The following is a 21,621-nucleotide window of genomic DNA, read 5'->3' as shown; positions in this document are numbered from 1 at the left end:
CGACGACTCCTGCGGCTGCAGCACCCGCATCATCCTCGCCAGCTGCACTCGGGCCTGCTTTGGCTGCAGTCCCCGCACCCTCGTCTGCTGCTTCCAAGCCTGCTGGGATTTCGGTGCTGAGGCGTCGTCCACCACGTCGACCACGGGCGTGGCCTCTGCGAGGTCATCCTCCTCGCCAGATACTCCCTCCTCCATGTCGGCCACGGATGTGGCCGTGCCCGGGTCGTCCGCCTCGCCGGGCACCTCATCCTGCGAGGCGGCCACTAATGTGGCCTTTTCGAGGTCGCCCGCCAAAACTTTTTCGGCAGCAGCGTTCCACCCGCCGCCGCCACATGATGTGTCCTCGGTGGATTCGGGGACATGCGATCTGGCGACCCTCCACCGTGGACTCCTTCCGCCCTCCCTTCGTTTGTGAACTTTCTGGTTTTGGGAGGGGGTTCTCTTTATTGCAGTTTTTTGGGGGCATCTGGGATCTGCCCCTTAAGGGGGGGGGTAATGTTGTGATCCGGCTTCCGGATCACACATCTCTAGCATGTTTGTCTTTTTTGTATTGTCCTACTATGTTTTGATCATGTTTTGGACTCTACCGATCCCGTTTGTTAGCGCACTTCCTTGTTTTGTATTGTCACCATGGCAACCTAAGTATGCCTCCTGCACGGACTCATTACGCACACCTGTTTTGAATTATTTGTGTTGTATTTAAGACCACCTGCTACCTTAGTTCCTCCTGGCTGTTTTGTTTGCTACTTGCAACACGCACGTTGGTTCTTATTTTTGTAATCACTATTGCTAAGTCTCGCCTTAGCTTTGCGTGCGCTCTGCACCTCTATTCCTGTACTCTGCTCTCGTTGCTAATTATTAGCATAGCTCTCCGTGCATTCGGCACGCCTTTTCTTTGCATTTTGTACCAGTATTATTTTTGTTTTTGTATTAAATCTAATCTTACCTGCAACTCCTGCCTGTCCTGGTCCTCTTGCATCCCTGGGGTAGCAACACGCATCCATTATGCCTCGCCATCGTGTCAATAAGGATATTAGGCGACATCTTCTGCTCAGTCATCTCTTCATTTGATATATTGCTGATCCGGTCAAAGTTTACAGCTTACATTGAAACGCATACTGGTACTACACTTTGGACAAGTGCCACTCAATTGCACCACACGTCGTGCACACAAGTTACTGTATCTCTGTGAACCACCACACTACCAATTAACCACACTGAAAACTGATTTCATTAAAGGCCTACTGAAACCCACTAGTACCCACCACGCAGTCTGATAGTTTATATATCAATGATGAAATATTAACATTGCAACACATGCCAATACGGCCGGTTTAGTTTAATAAATTACAATTTTAAATTTCCCGCGGAGTTTCTTGTTGAAAACGTCGCGGAATGATGACGTGTGCGCGAGACGTCCCGGGTTGCAGGGGACATATTAGTGCAGGACCATTTGCGGCTAAAAGTCATCTCTTTTCATCGCGCAATTAAAAGGTATTCTGGACATCTGTGTTGCTGAATCTTTTGCAATTTGTTCAATTAAAAATGTAGAAGTCAAAGTACAAAGATGGAGGTGGGAAGCTTTAGCCTTTAGCCACACAAACGCACGGTGTTTCCTTGTTTAAAATTCCCGGAGGTGAAGCTTTACTATGGATCAGAGCGGTCAAGCGAACATGGTTCCTGACCACTTGTCAACCGGAAGGTTTCGGTGAGAAAATTGTGGTAAAATGTCGCCACTTACTGGAGATCAGCTGAGCTTTCACCATCCATGCAGCTGCCATCGACTTCCCTCAAAGACTGTCGTCAAGACATCCGTGGACACACCCCTCCGACTATCAGGTACTATTTAATCACACTAAAACACTAGCAACACAATAGAAAGAGAAGGGATTTCCCAGAATTATCCTAGTAAATGTGTCTAAAAACATCTGAATCCGTCCCAATGCAATCGCCCTTTTTTTTTTTTACTTTATATATATATTTTTTTTTTTTCTAGTCCTTTGCTATCAATATGATCATCCACAAATCTTTCATCCTCGCTCAAATTTTTGGGGAAATTGTCGTTTTCTCGGTCCGAATAGTTCTTGCTGCTGGAGGCTCCCATCATAAACAATGTGAGGACGTGAGGAGCCCTCACCCTTGTGACGTCATCGTCTGCGACTTCCGGTAAAGGCGAAGCTTTTTTATTAGCGACCTAAAGTTGCGAACTTTATCGTGGATGTTCTCTACTAAATCCTTTCAGCAAAAAATATGGCAATATCTCGAAATGATCAAGTATGACACATAGAATGGACCTGTTATCCCCGTTTGGATAAGAAAATCTCATTTCAGTAGGCCTTTAAAATATACTATTCATTGCAACTCATTGAAATTAGGTTGAAGCCTGACAAAAACTAAGAACTCAACAGTCTGTTTGACCTTTGACTTTTTCTACCCAAGCAATGTGGACCTGCTATTTTGTGTTGGGCTGATTCTTATGATTCACATCAAGAGGTTTTACATACTTGATCAGTTGCTGATTTATGTAAATCCACTTCATAAACTGATGTGTGCAAAGAGGTTTTACATGCATAATTAAATGCATGTTTCCTGTCATAAACGGGGACACGGACAGAAAGATGAAGAACTTTGATCATTCGGATTCCTCCAAAACTTCATAAATCGGCAAATAATTATAAGGAAACAAATACTATCACTCCAGTAGTCTTCACTATAAGTATGTTTTTTCTCCACCAACTCAACATTAAACAATTGGTTTGTTCAGCAATATTTAAAGTGTGAATATGCACATCCTAAATGTGTTTTCACGAAAGCACAACACTTGACTTGCTGTAGGCAAGTGGCTAGAGGGAGTATTTAACCTCAACTCATAATTATAGCAGCAGCTTGCTGTGTCATGCCCTGCTATCAAATAACCCAGCAGACCATCAGCAGACCAGATATTTACCTTTTTTATCGTCTGCGCTCAGATTTTATCAATATTTTACTTCAACGACTCTGCAGGCATCAAATAGGAAAATAAGCATTTTACACATTCAAATTACTTACACAAAGAATGGCATTGATTTATCAAAAAAAAGAAAACAACTTGCTTTAATATTTTAGACAAATAATATACTGTACTTGTCATGTCCCTCTCTCTGAATATGACCTTTAACCAAAGGTTTCAATAAATCACAATCTTTTTTATTAATTTTTTAATTGTATTATTATCATTATAACGAGACTAACCCCTTTCTCGTCCTGCTTTAAAGGAACTCACAATTGTTCTCAAAGAGGGGTCCTCAGACAGCAGAGGACTTTCTTTTTACTTTTCAATTTTTTTTTTTTTTTTAGTTTCTTTAATATTGTATTGCCAAATATCACAGTGAATATAAATCAGTCCAACAAAATAATATTGTAGCGAACAATTCTAATTCCAAACCAATCCCAGCCCTGCAACACTGAAACGGGACGGCGTGGCGCAGTGGAAGAGTGGCTGTGCGCAAACCGAGGGTCCCTGGTTCAATCCCCACCTACTACCAACCTCCTACTACACCCTTGCTCCTGATGGGTGCTGGTTAGCGCCTTGCATGGCAGCTCCCTCCATCAGTGTGTGAATGTGTGTGTGAATGGGTAAATGTGGAAGTAGTGTCAAAGCGCTTTGAGTACCTTGAAAGTAGAAAATTACAACCCATTTATCATTTAAACATTTCTAATGTTTCCAGATACACAGGACAAGATGTTAAAATCCAAAGTGCCACTTCCTACCTCCCGTGTTGAAGACTTAAAGACACTGACTTATTATCTTTGTTGCTGCAGGCTGGGGAGACGCATCATTAGGGTTTTTAAGTGGGCTCCTATTCTCATGGACATTTCGCTGACTGGGCCCACGATGCCTCAAGTAGGTTCAGCGGTGCATTGTGGCGTCCCAGAAGCACCCCCCTCTGCATCTGACCGGCCTCCGCATGAGTATTGATTTATTTTGGTGACCAGTTGAGGTCCTTCCTCCTTAGCCAGAGCCATTGGCCGCTCCGCTCTGCCACCCGCGATGTTTCCTTAATGGCCTGACGTAGAGCTTGACCGCCAACTCCCAGGTCCCTCATCAGCCTTATTGTTGATGTTGCCACAAAGCCCCGACATCCAACTTTTACATGGCAGACTCGTATTTTCCAGCCTCGCCGTTCAGCCTCTGCAGCGAGCTCTGCATACCGGAGCTTTTTCCGCTCAAAAGCTTCCTCCACCGCATCCTCCCAAGGGACTGTGAGTTCAACGAAGTACACGATGTGCTGGGAGTTGGACCACAGGATAAAATAATATTGTAGCGAACAATTCCAATTCCAAACTGTGACAGGTCTCCAGCCGTCTTCGTGTGGGTTGCAGTGACAATCGATACAGGACGCATCGTAACAGATTTGACTCTAGTTTATTGTTGCAATAAACATAGTTTATTGCCAGTCGGTCGCGCAAATATATAGCGCGCCGTTTCTTCCTGCTAATCACGGCGCACCTTTCAGTGGCCGGTGGCTGCGTCGTCCGAAGGGGCTCATCTCGCTCTGGGTCTCTCTCGTCGCGTTCATGGTCTTCCTTCTCGGGTGGTTCCTCTCCTACTTCTGCCCCGATTGTTCCTCCTTCTCCCCTTTTATGCTGCAGAAGAAGATGTAGGGATTGAGAGCAGGTGTGTGAACTACGCACCTGACTCTGATGGCTGCAGTGTCGCTCCAGGTGTGCCCCGCCTCTCTGCTCCGCTGCATGCTCCGCCTCCTTGCCGCCATCTTGGGCAGGACCACCATTTGTCCGAGCCTGCTGTCGGCTCGTCGGCTCCTTCCCTCCACACAAACCAATCCCAGCCCTGCAACACAGAAACATTTCTAATATCAACTTTCTAACAGAAATGACTAAAAACACAAACAAACATTGTATACTCACTCATTCATGCAATTAATGAAGACATGTAAAAAAAAAAAGGTCATGTGATTGTTTTTCTCGCAAACTGAAATAATGATAATATGTACTCCCTGCAGGCCATGGCAGCATAGCCAAATCGCTGTGGCAGGACAGGAGTAATAAGGGACGGAAACAGAAGGATACGTAGTTAGTGCTAGGCTTGTGCAGTACAAGTACTACAGAAGTGTTTATGTGTTACGCAGCTCATTCAATAGAATAAAATCAAATCATTGATGCATGTTCCAGCGAATTAGAATGTATTTTTTTTACAAGTTTTTGCACAGCCCTTAGACCTGATAAAAGCACAATATAATGTGTTAAAGCCATGTGTGACACTATTTATTAGCTTTCCTTCAGTCTACACTAAATGCATGTCGTTCTTACACCTTGATACTTTTGCTTAGCTTTTATATTTTCGCCATCACACCAAAGGCTGTGCAAATTAAAAAAGTGATACACCAACTTTCATGCTTTCATGTAACCAAACTATCCATCCATCCATCCATTTTCTACCGCTTATTCCCTTTTGGGGTCGCGGGGGGCGCTGGCGCCTATGTAACCAAACTTAAACATTCCAAACCAATGTCCACAATTCCCCGAAAGTGACTGTTTGCTATTTGCTCAAAGTTACAGTTTTAAAACCATCACAAGAACACCACCAGTTTGCTTATGTTTGTCGTTTGGTGAAAGCATGCTTTCTAAATTAAATATATCAAATACAAATTGTTCAACACCCCAAAGAAAAAGGCTGGTGACTCCAGAGTACGTGCAAATACACAAAAGCAGTCTTAGACAAGCAGGGCCAACCATTTCTATATGCAGATCACATGCTGTGGGGTCAGTTTTGTGTAAATTAGTGCATGTAAAATGTCAGTTAACGAACGGGTGCCCTTTTCAAAATTTTCTGCAGATGTATGCCCAGTCTCTTCCTGCTCCTACATTGACAAGAATACAACAGCAAATTTCTCCAGACATTAACAACGCCCCTCCATGGCGCACACTTTAGTGCTGGGTTTATAAAACGGAAGTAAAGGTAATGAATCTTGATCATATATTTGCCAGGACCATAAGTAAATTAATGTTTTCTTTATATTAAATGTGTTACTTTTCGCAAAAAAAATATTTTATTCATCATTAATTATGTATTGTACAAAACATGCTTTAATACAAGTTACCAAATGGGAGGGTCTAAAATGTAATTCTGCTTAGAACCCCAATTCAGTCAGGGACCGCCCTGCAGAGAAGAAACTACTATTTTGCAGTCATGTTGTTGTTATGACCGGATAAAAATTCAAAGATAGCTAACATTTTTAGCAAAAATGTGCCAATTCGCTTTCATGAGCTGACAACAATGATAAATGTTACGCGGGTCTTAGTTTGCGCGCTCAAAGCCGGAAGGGGGCGAAATATAATGCTCACAACACTTCCAAAAAATAGCGCTCTCCTGGTAGCTACAAAAGGGATGCAAACAGTCACTTAAATTGTAGAAATTATAGAATAATAATACAAAGTCATTTCATTTTTGTTTTTTAAATAAAATAAAAAAAGTCATTTCATAAGTACATCTTTATCGCACATGATATGACATTGATTTTATTGCAGATAAATACTTGAAAGATGACAATACCTTTTAAATGTAAATTATTATGTTTTAGTGTTACATAAAATATGGGGAATCGTGAGTTTGGTAAGAAAAAACTATATGTCACTAACTATTCTATTTTCTTTTTCTTTTCTGAATTCTATATCTTCTGAACTCATGAGAAATGGTAGTAATAACCAGAAGAAAATATATTTATTATCAACTCACACAGTTTAGTTTTTGTGTTTAATTACATTACCTACAGAGAAAAGATTATTGTTTAGCAATTTCCCAACAGAGTTCATCTAAGTTTCTTCTCACTTTGCGTTAAACGCCTGTGGTTCAGCAAGGTAACATTCTTTGTGACCTGCTGTTCGTTCCTCAGTGACAGTTTTAGGCTGACAGCAGGGATGTCAAAGGTCTGTTAATGGCCTGACTTCCAGCTGCTGAAGTTTGTCCTCTACGTCATCTCCTTTTCACACAAAGTGAAGTATTAGTCATGGAAGAAAATGACTGATTTTCTTTTTGTAATCTGTCCTTCCAGCCACATGGGCAAATTGTATTGTTGATTAAGATGCCAGAGAAGTTTAGTATACTTCTTTTGTTGCAGTATTCATATCTAACTTTATTACGTTTTTGTATGTATATATATATATATATATATATATATATATATATATACAGTGGGGCAAAAAAGTATTTAGTCAGCCACCGATTGTTCAAGTTCTCCCACTTAAAATGATGACAGAGGTCTATAATTTTCATGATAGGTACACTTCAACTGTGAGAGACAGAATGTAAAAAAAAAATCCAGGAATTCACATTGTAGAAATTTTAAAGAATTTATTTGTAAATTATGGTGGAAAATAAGTATTTGGTCACTTCAAACAAGGAAGATTTCTGGCTCTCACAGACCTGTAATTTATTCTTTAAGAAGCTCTTCTGTCCTCCACTCATTACCTGTATTAATGGAACCTGTTTGAACTCATTATCTGTATAAAAGACACCTGTCCAGAGCCTCAAACAGTCAGAATCCAAACTCCACTATGGTCAAGACCAAAGAGCTGTCGAAGGACACCAGGAAAATAATTGTAGACCTGCACCAGACTGGGAAGAGTGAATCTACAATAGGCAAGCAGCTTGGTGTGAAAAAATCAACTGTGGGAGCAATTATCAGAAAATGGAAGACATACAAGACCACTGATAATCTCCCTCGATCTGGAGCTCCACGCAAGATCTCAACATGATCATGAGAACGGTGAGCAAAAATCCCAGAACCACACGGGGGGACCTGGTGAATGACCTGCAGAGAGCTGGGACCAAAGTAACAAAGGTTACCATCAGTAACACACTACTATTTTTATAAATGTTTAATGATAATGTCAATGAGGGATTTTTAATCACTGCTATGCTGAAATTATAACTAATATCGATACTGTTGATAATATTCATTTTTTTCACTATTTTTCGTTTGTTCTGTGTCGTGTTTGTGTCTCCTCTCAATTGCTGTTTATCGCAGTTCTGAGTGTTGCTGGGTCAGGTTTGGTTTTGGAATTGTATTGTATTGTTATGGTATTGCTGTGTATTGCAACAAGCAACAAACAAACAATCGGAAAATCCCCGTTACTGAGGTGGCTAACTCATGATGCGTGCAGTTTATCAAAGCAACAAACAAACAATCGGAAAATTCCTGTCGTATCAATTCCTAGATATGGTCGTAACTATACTAAATGCACTGGGCATAATAAACACAACATTATTAATATTGCTACTACGGATAATTTGATCAAAAACTCCCTAAAACAGCCCACTACCTATAATATAGGTTTTTTAAACATAAGATCATTGTCTCCCAAAACGTTATTAGTTAATGATATTATCAGAGACAACAATCTTAACGTCATCGGTCTCAGCGAAACCTGGCTTAAACCAAACGACTTTTTTGCGCTAAATGAGGCATGTCCTCCTAACTTTACACATGCGCATATTGCCCGTCCGCTCAAAAGGGGTGGGGGGGTCGCACTAATATACAACGAAAACTTTAACCTTAGTCCTAACATAAATAATAAATATAAATCGTTTGAGGTGCTTACTATGAAGTCTGTCACACCGCTGCCTCTACACCTGGCTGTTATCTACCGCCCCCCAGGGCCCTATTAGGACTTTATCAATGAATTCTCAGAGTTCGTTGCTGATCTTGTGACACACGCCGATAATATAATCATAATGGGGGACTTTGATATCCATATGAATACCCCATCGGACCCACCGTGCGTAGCGCTCCAGACTGTAATTGATAGCTGTGGTCTCACACAAATAATAAATGAACCCACGCATCGCAACGGTAATACGATAGACCTAGTGCTTGTCAGGGGTATCACCGTCTCCAAAGTTACGATACTCCCGTATACTAAAGTATTGTCCGATCATTACCTTATAAAATTCGAGGTTCAGACGCATGTTCGTCAAACTAATAATAATAATAACTGCTATAGCAGCCGCAACATTAATACGGCCACAACGACAACTCTTGCTGACCTACTGCCCTCGGTTATGGCACCATTCCCAAAGTATGTGGGCTCTATTGATAACCTCACTAACAACTTTAACGACACCCTGCGCGAAACCATTGATAACATAGCACCGCTAAAGTTAAAAAAGGCTCCAAAAAAGCGCACCCCGTGGTTTACAGAAGAAACTAGAGCTCAGAAATTATTATGCAGAAAGCTGGAACGCAAATGGCGCACGACTAAACTTGAGGTGCACCATCAAGCATGGAGTGATGGTTTAATAACTTATAAACGCATGCTTACCTCAGCTAAAGCTAAATATTACTCAAATCTCATCCACCGTAATAAAAACGATCCTAAATTTTTGTTTAGTACGGTAGCATCGCTAACCCAACAAGGGACCCCTTCCAGTAGCTCAACCCACTCAGCTGATGACTTTATGCAATTCTTTAGTAAGAAAATTGAAGTCATTAGAAAGGAGATTAAAGACAATGCGTCCCAGCTACAACGGGGTTCTATTAACACTGATACGATGGTATATACGGCGGATACTGCCCTCCAAAATAGTTTCTTTCGTTTTGAGGAAATAACATTAGAGGAATTGTTACAACGTGTAAATGGAATAAAACAGACAACATGCTTACTTGACCCTCTTCCTGGGAAACTGATCAAGGAGCTTTTTGTATTATTAGGTCCATCAGTGCTAAATATTATAAACTTATCACTCTCCTCGGGCACTGTTCCCCTAACATTCAAAAAAGCGGTTAATCATCCTCTTCTTAAAAGACCTAACCTCGATCCTGACCTCATGGTAAACTACCGACCGGTGTCTCACCTTCCCTTTATTTAAAAAATCCTTGAAAAAATTGTTGCGGAGCAGTTAAATGAACACTTAGCGTCTAACAATCTATGTGAAACCTTTCAATCCGGTTTCAGAGCAAATCACTCCACGGAGACAGCCCTCGCAAAAATGACTAATGATCTATTGCTAACGATGGATTCTGATGAGTCATCTATGTTGCTGCTCCTCGATCTTAGCGCTGCTTTCGATACCGTGGATCATAATATTTTATTAGAACGTATCAAAACACGAATTGGTATGTCAGACTTAGCCCTGTCTTGGTTTAACTCTTATCTTACTGATAGAATGCAGTGTGTCTCCCATAACAATGTGACCTCGGACTACGTTAAGGTAACGTGTGGAGTTCCCCAGGGTTCGGTCCTTGGCCCTGCACTCTTCAGCATCTAGATGCTGCCGCTAGGTGACATCATACGCAAATACGGTGTTAGCTTTCACTGTTATGCTGATGACACCCAACTCTACATGCCCCTAAAGCTGACCAACACGCCGGATTGTAGTCAGCTGGAGGCGTGTCTTAATGAAATTAAACAATGGATGTCCGCTAACTTTTTGCAACTCAACGCCAAAAAAACGGAAATGCTGATTATCGGTCCTGCTAGACACCGAACTCTATTTAATAATACAACTCTAACATTTGACAACCAAACAATTAAACAAGGCGACACGGTAAAGAATCTGGGTATTATCTTCGACCCAACGCTCTCCTTTGAGGCACACATTAAAAGCGTTACTAAAACGGCCTTCTTTCATCTCCGTAATATCGCTAAAATTCGCTCCATTCTGTCCACTAAAGACGCTGAGATCATTATCCATGCGTTTGTTACGTCTCGCCTCGACTACTGTAACGTATTATTTTCGGGTCTCCCCATGTCTAGCATTAAAAGATTACAGTTGGTACAAAATGCGGCTGCTAGACTTTTGACAAGAACAAGAAAGTTTGATCACTTTACGCCTGTACTGGCTCACCTGCACTGGCTTCCTGTGCATTTAAGATGTGACTTTAAGGTTTTACTACTTACGTATAAAATACTACACGGTCTAGCTCCATCCTATCTTGCCGATTGTATTGTACCATATGTCCCGGCAAGAAATCTGCGTTCAAAGGACTCCGGCTTATTAGTGATCCCCAAAGCCCAAAAAAAGTCTGCGGGCTATAGAGCGTTTTCCGTTCGGGCTCCAGTACTCTGGAATGCCCTCCCGGTAACAGTTCGAGATGCCACCTCAGTAGAAGCATTTAAGTCTCACCTTAAAACTCATTTGTATACTCTAGCCTTTAAATAGACTCCCTTTTTAGACCAGTTGATCTGCTGTTTCTTTTCTTTTTCTTCTATGTCCCACTCTCCCCTGTAGAGGGGGTCCGGTCCGATCCGGTGGCCATGTACTGCTTGCCTGTGTATCGGCTGGGGACATCTCTGCGCTGCTGATCCGCCTCCGCTTGGGATGGTTTCCTGCTGGCTCCGCTGTGAACGGGACTCTCGCTGCTGTGTTGGATCCGCTTTGGACTGGACTCTCGCGACTGTGTTGGATCCATTGTGGATTGAACTTTCACAGTATCATGTTAGACCCGCTCGACATCCATTGCTTTCCTCCTCTCTAAGGCTCTCATAGTCATTATTGTCACCGACGTCCCACTGGGTCATTATTGTCACCGATGTCCCACTGGGTGTGAGTTTTCCTTGCCCTTATGTGGGCCTACCGAGGATGTCGTGGTGGTTTGTGCAGCCCTTTGAGACACTAGTGATTTAGGGCTATATAAGTAAACATTGATTGATTGATTGATTGATTGTTTTGTTGGATTGATTAAAAAAAAAACATGAATTTTTAAAAATAAAAAATTGACCCGAGTGTGTGAATGTTGTCTATCTATTGTGATGGCCCTGCGATGAGGTGGGGACTTGTCCAGGGTGTACCCGGCCTTTTGCCCGGATGCAGTTGAGATAGGCTCGAGCTCCCGCCGCAACACCGAAAAGGACAAAGCGGTAGAAACTGGATGGATGGATGGACGTTCAACACTGAAAACTAGTACTTGGTTTCCCCCCCACAATATTAGCAATTCCAACACACTAACTTTATTTTTCTCCCTTTTGCAACTGCACGTTTTCGAGCTTTCCTCTTACATGCAGTACAGCATGAACTGAGATTACTCTACACGGGAACTTTGCAATAATGCTGACAGAGTAAATCCAACGCCATGCTGTTTTGCGTTTGTGCTCAAAATATATCTGCTCTGACAGAATTCAGCTCCTAGGTATGCATTTAGATAGCTTGTAATAAAATTGTCATTGTTTGAATGAGCATGTCGCCCACTTCTGCTGTTCAAAAAAGTGGAATATACTTATTTTTTCTCTTGATCCAGTCCACTGGCCTACCATCATCGGTCTCAGTGAGTCACACTTTTACTCAATTTTCAGCATGAAACAGCTGTGTGAAAGGTGCATGCGTCCTCACCTCCCATTAACATTGCAAAATGCAACGTCAGGCAGTTTCCTTCTCCTCATTTTGACATTTCCTGTGATTTTTCCTTTTTGATTTCACAGTTCCTGCACCTTGGCTAAAAATGTGTGTGACAAAACATTGATATTTTTGGGGTAATACGTAGGTCATGTATTGCATTCACTAAAACTACTGTATGTTGTGTAGTGCTTATATGATAGTGGTTATTAGGAATATTGTTGTCTGCTGTCTAATAATTGTACATGAGCACCAATACTGTATGTGAAAGATGCAACAACTAAAATCCTGTATCATCTGTCCTAGAAAATGTGTTAAACATTATTCTACATTGCGGTTATCCAACGTACTAAAAGTAAATAACTGTGTACACTCAGTAGTCATTTGATCTGGAATATAACACTTTCGAAAGCTCTCCATGTGCATTATTATTCATATTGCATTCTATTTATGGTATACAACATGTAACAAAGTGGCCATTCCTGTACAAGTCAAATGGTATCAAAAAAGTACTGTCAATGGGACATGTTGATTGTGTTAGTTCAAGGACGATTAGTAAAGGCTAACGTTTACATTTTAACCAATACAGTACCAATTTCTGGAACATCTGTGTCAGTACTCAATTACCAATTGATGTAATTTGACAACAAATCTCCCAAGTTAGCAGGCACTTGGCCAATAAGTACCGTGTAAGTAATAGCTGATATTTCGTATTGCATCCTGAAATTAACATATAGCCAGTGCAAGGATGCCAAAACCGGACTAATTTGACTGGATTTATGAGATCTGAAGAAGAGCCTATAGGCATCTTTCTGAGATAATTACAGGCAATCGATTGACCTTTATTTGAGACCGGTAAAGAATGAATTGCAATAGTCAAGCAGTGAGGACACAAGAAAAGTAATGATGATTCCTAGTTCGGTTTACGATACGATTGATCTAAGTTTGGAAATGTTTATGAAGTGGAAAAAACAAGAGCGGGTTATACTTTTGATGCTCTCATTAAAAACACAGTGTGGTTAAATGTTTTCCCAAGATTTCTCAGAGGCTGCTTGGGAATGAGCAGAACCTTTACCATACATTTACCAGCATCAGAGGCCGTAATGCAGTGTTCGTTATAACGGCGTTATTTACAAAGTAAACAATAACGAATGATCTAGTGAATTACTTTCAGGTCCATTACAACGCCGTTCGCGATATCTTGATGTAACGGGTATGCTATTTTTGATAAGTGCAGCAAGTTCACTGCAGGACGTATCTTTTTACTAGTGAAAGCAACAAGCAGGACCACGCTGAAATGAATTTGATATCAAATAGGAAGAGGCAACATCACAATGTGACACAGCAGACAATCACATAAGCACACATACACAATGGGTATAACGAACAACAAATCATCGATTGAAGTGACAAACTTACAATTCAAACAATACACCGTTTGTTGACAAAATGACATGACAGCCATCGAAGCACATTCAATGTCTTTATTAACCGGAGGTAATACAATCCGGTGAAAAGATTCATAAGAGCTAGCATCAGAGCTAACAAGCTGCCACTGCGAATCGCTGAAGCTAACAAACACAGCTCTGTTTGAACCCTCATTGACCTCATACGCCACTAGGGGACTGCGTGGCGAAGTTGGTAGAGTGGCTGTGCCAGCAATCTGAAGGTTGTTGGTTCAATCCCCACTTTTTACCGTCCTAGTCATGTCCGTTGTGTCCTTGGGCAAGACACTTCACCCTTGCTCCTGATGGGTCCTGGTGAGCGCCTTGCATGGCAGCTCCCGCCGTCAGTGTGTGAATGGGTGAATGTGGAAATACTGTCAAAGTGCTTTGGGCTCCCTTAAAAAGGGGTAGAAAAGCGCTATACAAGTACAACCCATTTACCACTATGTAACAGGCTTTGCCTTTTAAAAGCACACTGTGCTCTCATATGAAACGTCTCTCAACTGCATATACCAGATATTTGAAGGTTTTTTGGGTTTTTTTTTTAAGTAACATAATTACTTTACCTATAATTTGATAACATTTTTGAAAGAGTTTTTCCGTTAGTAAGTCCATTATTTTTGGGTAAAGAAACGAGAAACTAAAATTCATTACTTTTTTAAAGTATTTTTCAGAACACTGGTGGAAAGCAACTGGCGATAGAAAACCGGACTAATGATATTTATCATCAAATATATTGTGTTTGTTGAAAGCAGAGCCTAAGTGTCACACCTATGGTTCATGTTTTGTGTTGGTCATCCTATGTTTAGTTTTTTGGACATTTAGTTCCGTTTTGCATTTCCTTGTTTGTCTTGTTACCATGCCAACTGATTTAGTTTTCATCTGTCATGTCTGATCATGAATTTTGTATGGCCATTCTACCCTGAGCATCCCCAATTTCATCTGTTCTCAAAGCTAAGCAGTGTCTGCCTAGGAATACCAGGTCCTTTGGACTCTAAGTTCCTTTTTTTTTCACTCCCTGTTTTGTTACTATGACGACCAATCAGTTCACCTGTCTTGTCTCACACCTGTTTTCACATATCATGTTCATTATTTAAGCCACAGTTACCAGGTAGTCAGTCTGGCAACATCACCTCCTTCACGACCTTGATTATCTGCTTCATGCCTTGCTATGCTGTTCATTTTGTCCACGTAAGTTTTTGTCATTCATGCCATAGCACAAGTGTTTTGTTTCATGTTTATAGTTTATAGCCTTTGTGCTGGTCTTTTGTTTCATAGCCCAAGTTTTGTACCTCCATTGTGAGCGCTTTTTGTTTGTTCTTGTTTTTAGTTTATGAGTAAATAAATCAAATATGTACCTACCTTCACGCCGTTTCCACTCCATTCGCTTCGCACCTCGGGAAAACAACCCAAGACCAAGTCCAAGCCTGACACTAAGGGCCTAATTTATTGAAGGTTGATTTTACTAAAACACGTGTGGACTTGATAGCACACCCAAAGCTGATCTACTGACCGTGTGCAAAGTAAGAAAGTTCATAAAGTGAGCAGAATACGTTGTGCAATCCATTTTGCCTCTCTGCATATACAATACTGTGCAGCAATGTGACTTACCAACACTCATTACCTATATTGGGTGAACTATTTAGCGTCTTTTTTGCACCGCTGAAACAGATGTACATACTGACATACAGGGCTGCGGGCTGCAAAAACATACAACAAAGAGAAAATGTGTGTGGGTTTTTTTTGCATGGTCTGTCAGAAAAAAAAAAAAAATCAGCCATATCGTCTACACAGCAACACCCTTTTGTAAGAAAAATTCAATTTATGCATATTGGGGTCTGCTGGCAATTTTTTAATGGCATTGGTTTTTTTCATTTAAAATATACATTTTAAAACATATCTCCTCAAAAACTTCTTAAACTATGCATGTGTTGTGTCTCGAGGACAGCAAGTGCAGCCTTTCTTCCATGAGGGCAGCGCACAAAAATAAAAAACCCCATAATGAAACGTGGGTTTCATTGTGGATGCACTGGAGTGCTATTAAAATGCCTTTAAAAGTGGTGCATGTCTGCTGCTTGTTTGATATCAAAACACAACAGGTCGGAGCATGATACCATGAATAAGCAGAAAATGATCACGTGTTTTCATTGTGAAAGCTGCGTGACATGTGCAACAACCTCATTTAAAAAAGCCGATCTCACTAATAGCTCAAGCAATGTTAGTAGATCGTATGCAACACGCCAACCAACAGTACACACTTTTTCAGTGATTGCACACGCTGTTTAGCACGTGGTATTTTGATCTTAGTTAATCAGGCCCATGGTGGTTTACCATAACTTAGTCAAACATTTTGGTCACACAGGGCAGCTTGAACATGGGCGGATAGTTGCGAAAAACAGTTGGATCAAGGTTCTGCTTTTTAAGAAAAGGCTGAACATCTGCCTACTTGAAGTGGGATGGAAGGCAGCCAGAAACCAGTAAGCAATTAATTATGGAGAGCAGGGATGGACCAATACTGCTAAAACAGGGCTATTCAACTACATTGTTCTAGGGCACATTTCCAGAAAGCTAAGGACCTGGGGGCCAGACTTCTCCCTTCACAGTTATTCTTACTCTGAAAACTAGCATCTTCTGTAATGGACATTTGTGTTTGGTTTATATCTTTTTTTCAGTTACAAAAATCTTCTAATGCAAAATAAAAGTAAGAGTTTACTGCAGTGGACGCTTACCTTTAGGAGGTTAAACTGGCAATGCAAGGATCTGCAAATATTTAAACTGGTCCAAGTTCCTCGATTAAACAGGAGTGCAGTGGTTGTCAAACTGTTCTTACCAAGTACCACCTCATAAAAAAAAAAACTTGTCTCTCCAAGTACCACCATAATGACCAATATTACAGTAGAGTAATAGGCTTAAGTAGTCATTAAAAACAAGGTAGGGTTTTTATTCAATAGGTATATTTAGTATTTTTGGCCCTGTGACATTACAGTTTAAACAGTAACAATGTGTTTGGATATAGGAAATGAAAACACTTTAGTTTAAACATTCTAAGGATACCATACCACTAGTGATACACCTAAAACTGTTTGAGAATCCCTACTGTAGCGTTTTTAGAAATTTGCTGCAAAAATGTTAAAGTGTCTCCAAGTTATAAATTGAACTCAAAGGCCAGTGTGGTGTCCTTCCGGAGAATTATTTAGCATCCGGGGCGGCCAGTTAAATACCTTGACCTACAGGCAGTGCTCTAAAATTGTGCCTGTTGTCCTTTGCAGAGTCTGCACCCGAACGTGACTTTGAAAGTTATTACCGGTTGATTTTACGGAATCAGATAATAGGGACAGAATTTGGTTTGCACCTGTAAAAGTACAACATTTGGCACACATCCTGAGGAAAGGAATAAAGTTTAAACAACACCAATGTCCATTAAGAAATATAAGGGTAAAGGTGTGGCGCAGTTGGGAGCGTGGCTGTGTATGCAACCTTAGGGTTTCCAGTTCCATCCCCACTTTCTACCATCCTAGTCACGTCCGTTGTATCCTTGAGCAAGACACTTCACCCTTGCTCCTGATGGTCCTGGTTAGCGCCTTGCATGGCAGCTCCCGCCATCAGTGTGTGAATGAATGGGTGAATATAGAAATAGTAGAAAAGGTACAAAAAGCGCTATACAAGAATAACCCATTTACCATTTACCCATAACAAAAGCATGGTTTTGGCACCGTCTACCACATATAACGACTGATTGCCTTGGTAAATGAGGTTTAACCAACATGTTATCACAAATCCCGCTCACTGCATCTGTTACACACTCATAAGATTGTTGTATTCTTTTGTTGCGACAGGTAAAGTAAAAAAAATGAAATAAATAAACCATTTTTGAATGTTCATAAGCTGTGTTATGTTTTGTGGCTCAAGTGTTGAGATCCGCTTTTTGGATCCTCCACATATTGTTTATTGTTCCATTTTTATTTTCACTCTCCGTCTGATCCTCTTATTTCCTGTTTAGTCGGTCACCATGGTAGCTTATCTGTTTCACCTGCTACTCACGGCCCTGCACAACTGTCCTCACTAATTACCTGCCTTATATAAGCCTGCATCTTTTGTTGTTCAGTCTGGGATCCAAATGTGTTCATACACAGCGGTACGTCTGCTTTGCGCTTTTGCTTACATGAAAAGTTCTGTATTATCTTCGCCAGCTCTCACGCTGCGCAATTTTATTCAACCTTAGCTCTCACGCTAAATGTTTTGTTTTCCCCTTTGTGTGCCTATGTGCCAGTTTAGTTTACTATTTGTTTATCCTAGCTTTCATGCTAGCGTCTTTTGTTTGCCTTTTCTTAGCTCCAGTATTTTTGTTCTCTAGCACCTTTTGTTAAATAAATCATTAGTTCATACCTTTTACTGTGTTCAATTTTCGACGCATCCTCGAGGGAATCACAATGCCGAACAGGCGTAACATCAGGACTATTTATCTTTAGTTGAAAGAGGGTAAAATGGCTCTTTTGATAATAAAGGTTACTGAACCCTTGTATTGGAACATATATTTATTGTTGATATATTGTCTCAATATGTATGTAAAAACCTTAGCTCGGCTGGTCTATGAAAAGCAGCTAAACTCATATTGTTTACAGTTAGAAAACATGTTCACCTGCTACTCTGACCTATGAGAGACGATTAATTAATGATGTTAAAAAACCCAAATGGATTCACACTCACATAATTGCGTAGGTTCAGAAATAACTATTTTAGTTATCCAAACATCTGAGCAAAAATACCGATTACATTTTTCTTTTCTCATAAAGGTCGTATTTTCTGACCTGTCAGTTATTTAAGCCAAAATTATCCCTCAGCTAATAGAGAACTGTTGCTAAAACTTTGAAAGCCAAATATAAGAAGACTAAAGCAGGACAGACAATAGTCACTTGCAGGTCACATTGCTTTACTTTGACCTTCACAGAACTCGTCAAGCTGTAATAGACTGTGAACTGTGACTGATTTTTCTGCTGCCTTCGTGTGATCATACAAATTAGGAATTGCTGCATAACCCCATTTGTTTAAACATGTGATAACAGTGGTAAGTCATACGATTTTTGTTTTGCCTCAGAGGGGAAACTGATAAATTGTATCGGCCTACAAAAATACATAAAACCCCATTAAAAAAAAAAAATTTAAACAAAAACAGATGACCTCACATTGGGGGAGCAGATTGGCTATAATGCGAGAATTACCACAGGAAGCAATGACAAAGAGTTTAGTTTTCATGACGACTTGACCATCTTTTTAAGATGAATAATTTCTCATTTACCAGTGTCAGTATTTAATTATTTATATTCGTACCATGAAGATATTTTAACGTGGTTTACTCAAAAACTGAAAAAAAGTTTTATAATACCAACTGCACCACCTGTTACCTTGATTTCCTGATTGTTATTGGTTCTGTGACTATGCTCTTAACTTAAAATACTACTGACTCAAATCTTTGTTCAAATTCATTGTAATTCAATTATTCACTTCCAAACACATGTACCTGGGGATAGGTTGATTGGCAAAACTAAATTGGCCCTAGTGTGTGAATGTGAGTGTGAATGTTGTGTGTCTATCTGTGTTGGTCCTGCGGTGAGATGGCGACTTGTACAGGGTGTACCCCGCCTTCCGCCCGATTGTAGCTGAGATAGGCGCCAGCGCCCCCCGCGACCCCGGAAGGGAATAAGCGGTAGAAAATGGATGGATGGATGGATATTCTGTTGTGGGCCACCACAAACTCTACAATATGTAACATGTTTTTTAATAGCTACAGCAAAAACAAAGAGTACTCATGGTCCTTGATGAATGAAAAAATACAAAGAACAAAGACAGCTGTTCAGCAGATACTAAAGCATATTTTTAATAAGAGAACAATAATGATAATATTGTATCAAATAGATATCATACTGTATAGTGTACTTCTGCATTTCTTTGAATCCGTTTCAATGGGTCCGTTGAAAATCTAGTCCTAGTAAAACGCCCCAAAAATTTCTTCATGTTCTCCCCATGACTGCATGGGTTTCCTCTGGATACTTCGGCTTCTTTCCACTTCCAAAGATATGCCCATGGGGATAGGTTGATTGTCAACACTAAAGTGTCCCAAGTGTGTGAATGTGAGTAAAAAAATCCCCTGAAGAGCAGGAAAACCTACGAAAAAAAAAAAAAAAAGGTGACCAGAAGAGGCATGTCATCTTACTTTCCTCCATATTTGATGGGAATCGTCATTAAATAAACATGTCCATCAGATCTAAAACAGACAGAAGAAAGAAAAAACTATACATTATTCACAGTGGACAACAACACAAGAACATTTTTTAGTTTTGACTCCTCTCTTCTGCTTTATCTCACATTTTCATCCTACTTACTCGATCCACTCCATCTCTGTGGTACCTGATAAACAATCAAAAATGTTTTCATTTGTGAGGGATAACATTTGAAAAGTTGAATGAGATGGAGGAACAGATGGACATAGATTTTGGGAAGAAGTGAACAGTAATCTACATAACCCACATTGTTGTGGAGAGATGTTCAAATTTTAGTATCATTAAAGGGGAACTGCACTTTTTTGAGGATTTTGAATATCATTTCCAATTAGTATGAGAGACAAGGATACATACTTTTTTTTTTCGCTTTCTGGAATAAATGAATTGTCTCGTTCTTGGTGGCTGGCAATGCAGCTCATGGGAACAATCAACTCTACCTCTAAATCACTTTGTATTCAAAAACCACCAACAATACTTAATTTACGTTCCATAACCTGTATAATAACCAAACTGTAGAGTCATTGTTACTGTAAGAGTGAACCCTGAGGAACTATTTTTCTAGTTAAGTAACACATTGGCGTGCTTCTTTATCAGCCGTAAAAGATAACTACGGAAAGAGATAAATAGCTTAAACATCAACACTAAACGCCTTTCAGTTTGCAATGCACAACACAATGCGATAAGACACCAAACTGTACTGACTAAAAAACATGAAAAATCATATTGCAGTAGCTGTAAAGTATTAGCCCACATTTTGTGTTTTGTTTGTAGCCAGACAGCGTATGTACTGTAGTTGTACTAACATGGATGACGGGCTGTGTGTATCATGATCAATATAAAGTGCAACTCACTCGATGGAATTGTCCGGTCCAGCTGGCCGGGGACGTTTTGTCTGGTTAAATATGGGTAAGCACTCTATTTATGTCAACCTAGCATGGCTTCAAATTCCAAATTTTTCAGCTTCCATTCACTTTCACCTCACTCTCTCGGCTTGCGTCTGCTTCAACGACTCACTCTTCCTTCTCGAAGCGGTAGTTCATCCTCTATAAATTCAGATTAAAAAGTATATGGTTATCAATCGGGCAGCACAGTGAGGGGTTAGTGCATCTGCCTCACAATACAAAGGTCCTGAGTAGTCCTGGGTTCAATCCCGGGTTCGAGACCTTTCTGTGTATAGTTTGCATGTCCTCCCCGTGACTGTTTGGGTTCCCTCCGGGTACTCCGGCTTCCTCCCACCTCCAAAGACATGCACCTGGGGATAGGTTGATTGGCAACACTAAATTGGCCTAAGTGTGTGAATGTGAGTGTGAATGTTGTCTGTCTATCTGTGTTGGCCCTGCGATGAGGTGACGACTTGTCCAGGGTGTAAACCACCTTCCGCCCGATTGTAGCTGAGATAGGCACCAGCGCCCCCCGCGACCCCAAAAGGGAATAAGCGGTAGAACATGGATGGATGGATGGTTGTCAATCCTCATTTGTCCAAAAACAGTCGTTTTCGTTGTTATTTACCAAGCCTGCCATGATTAGAACACACAAAAGCGTTTTTTATCCAGAAGATATTGTTGCC

The sequence above is a fragment of the Nerophis ophidion genome, linkage group LG05 (genome assembly GCF_033978795.1).
Source record: "Nerophis ophidion isolate RoL-2023_Sa linkage group LG05, RoL_Noph_v1.0, whole genome shotgun sequence".
Taxonomy (NCBI): domain Eukaryota; kingdom Metazoa; phylum Chordata; class Actinopteri; order Syngnathiformes; family Syngnathidae; genus Nerophis; species Nerophis ophidion.
This window is presented reverse-complemented; position numbering follows the sequence as displayed.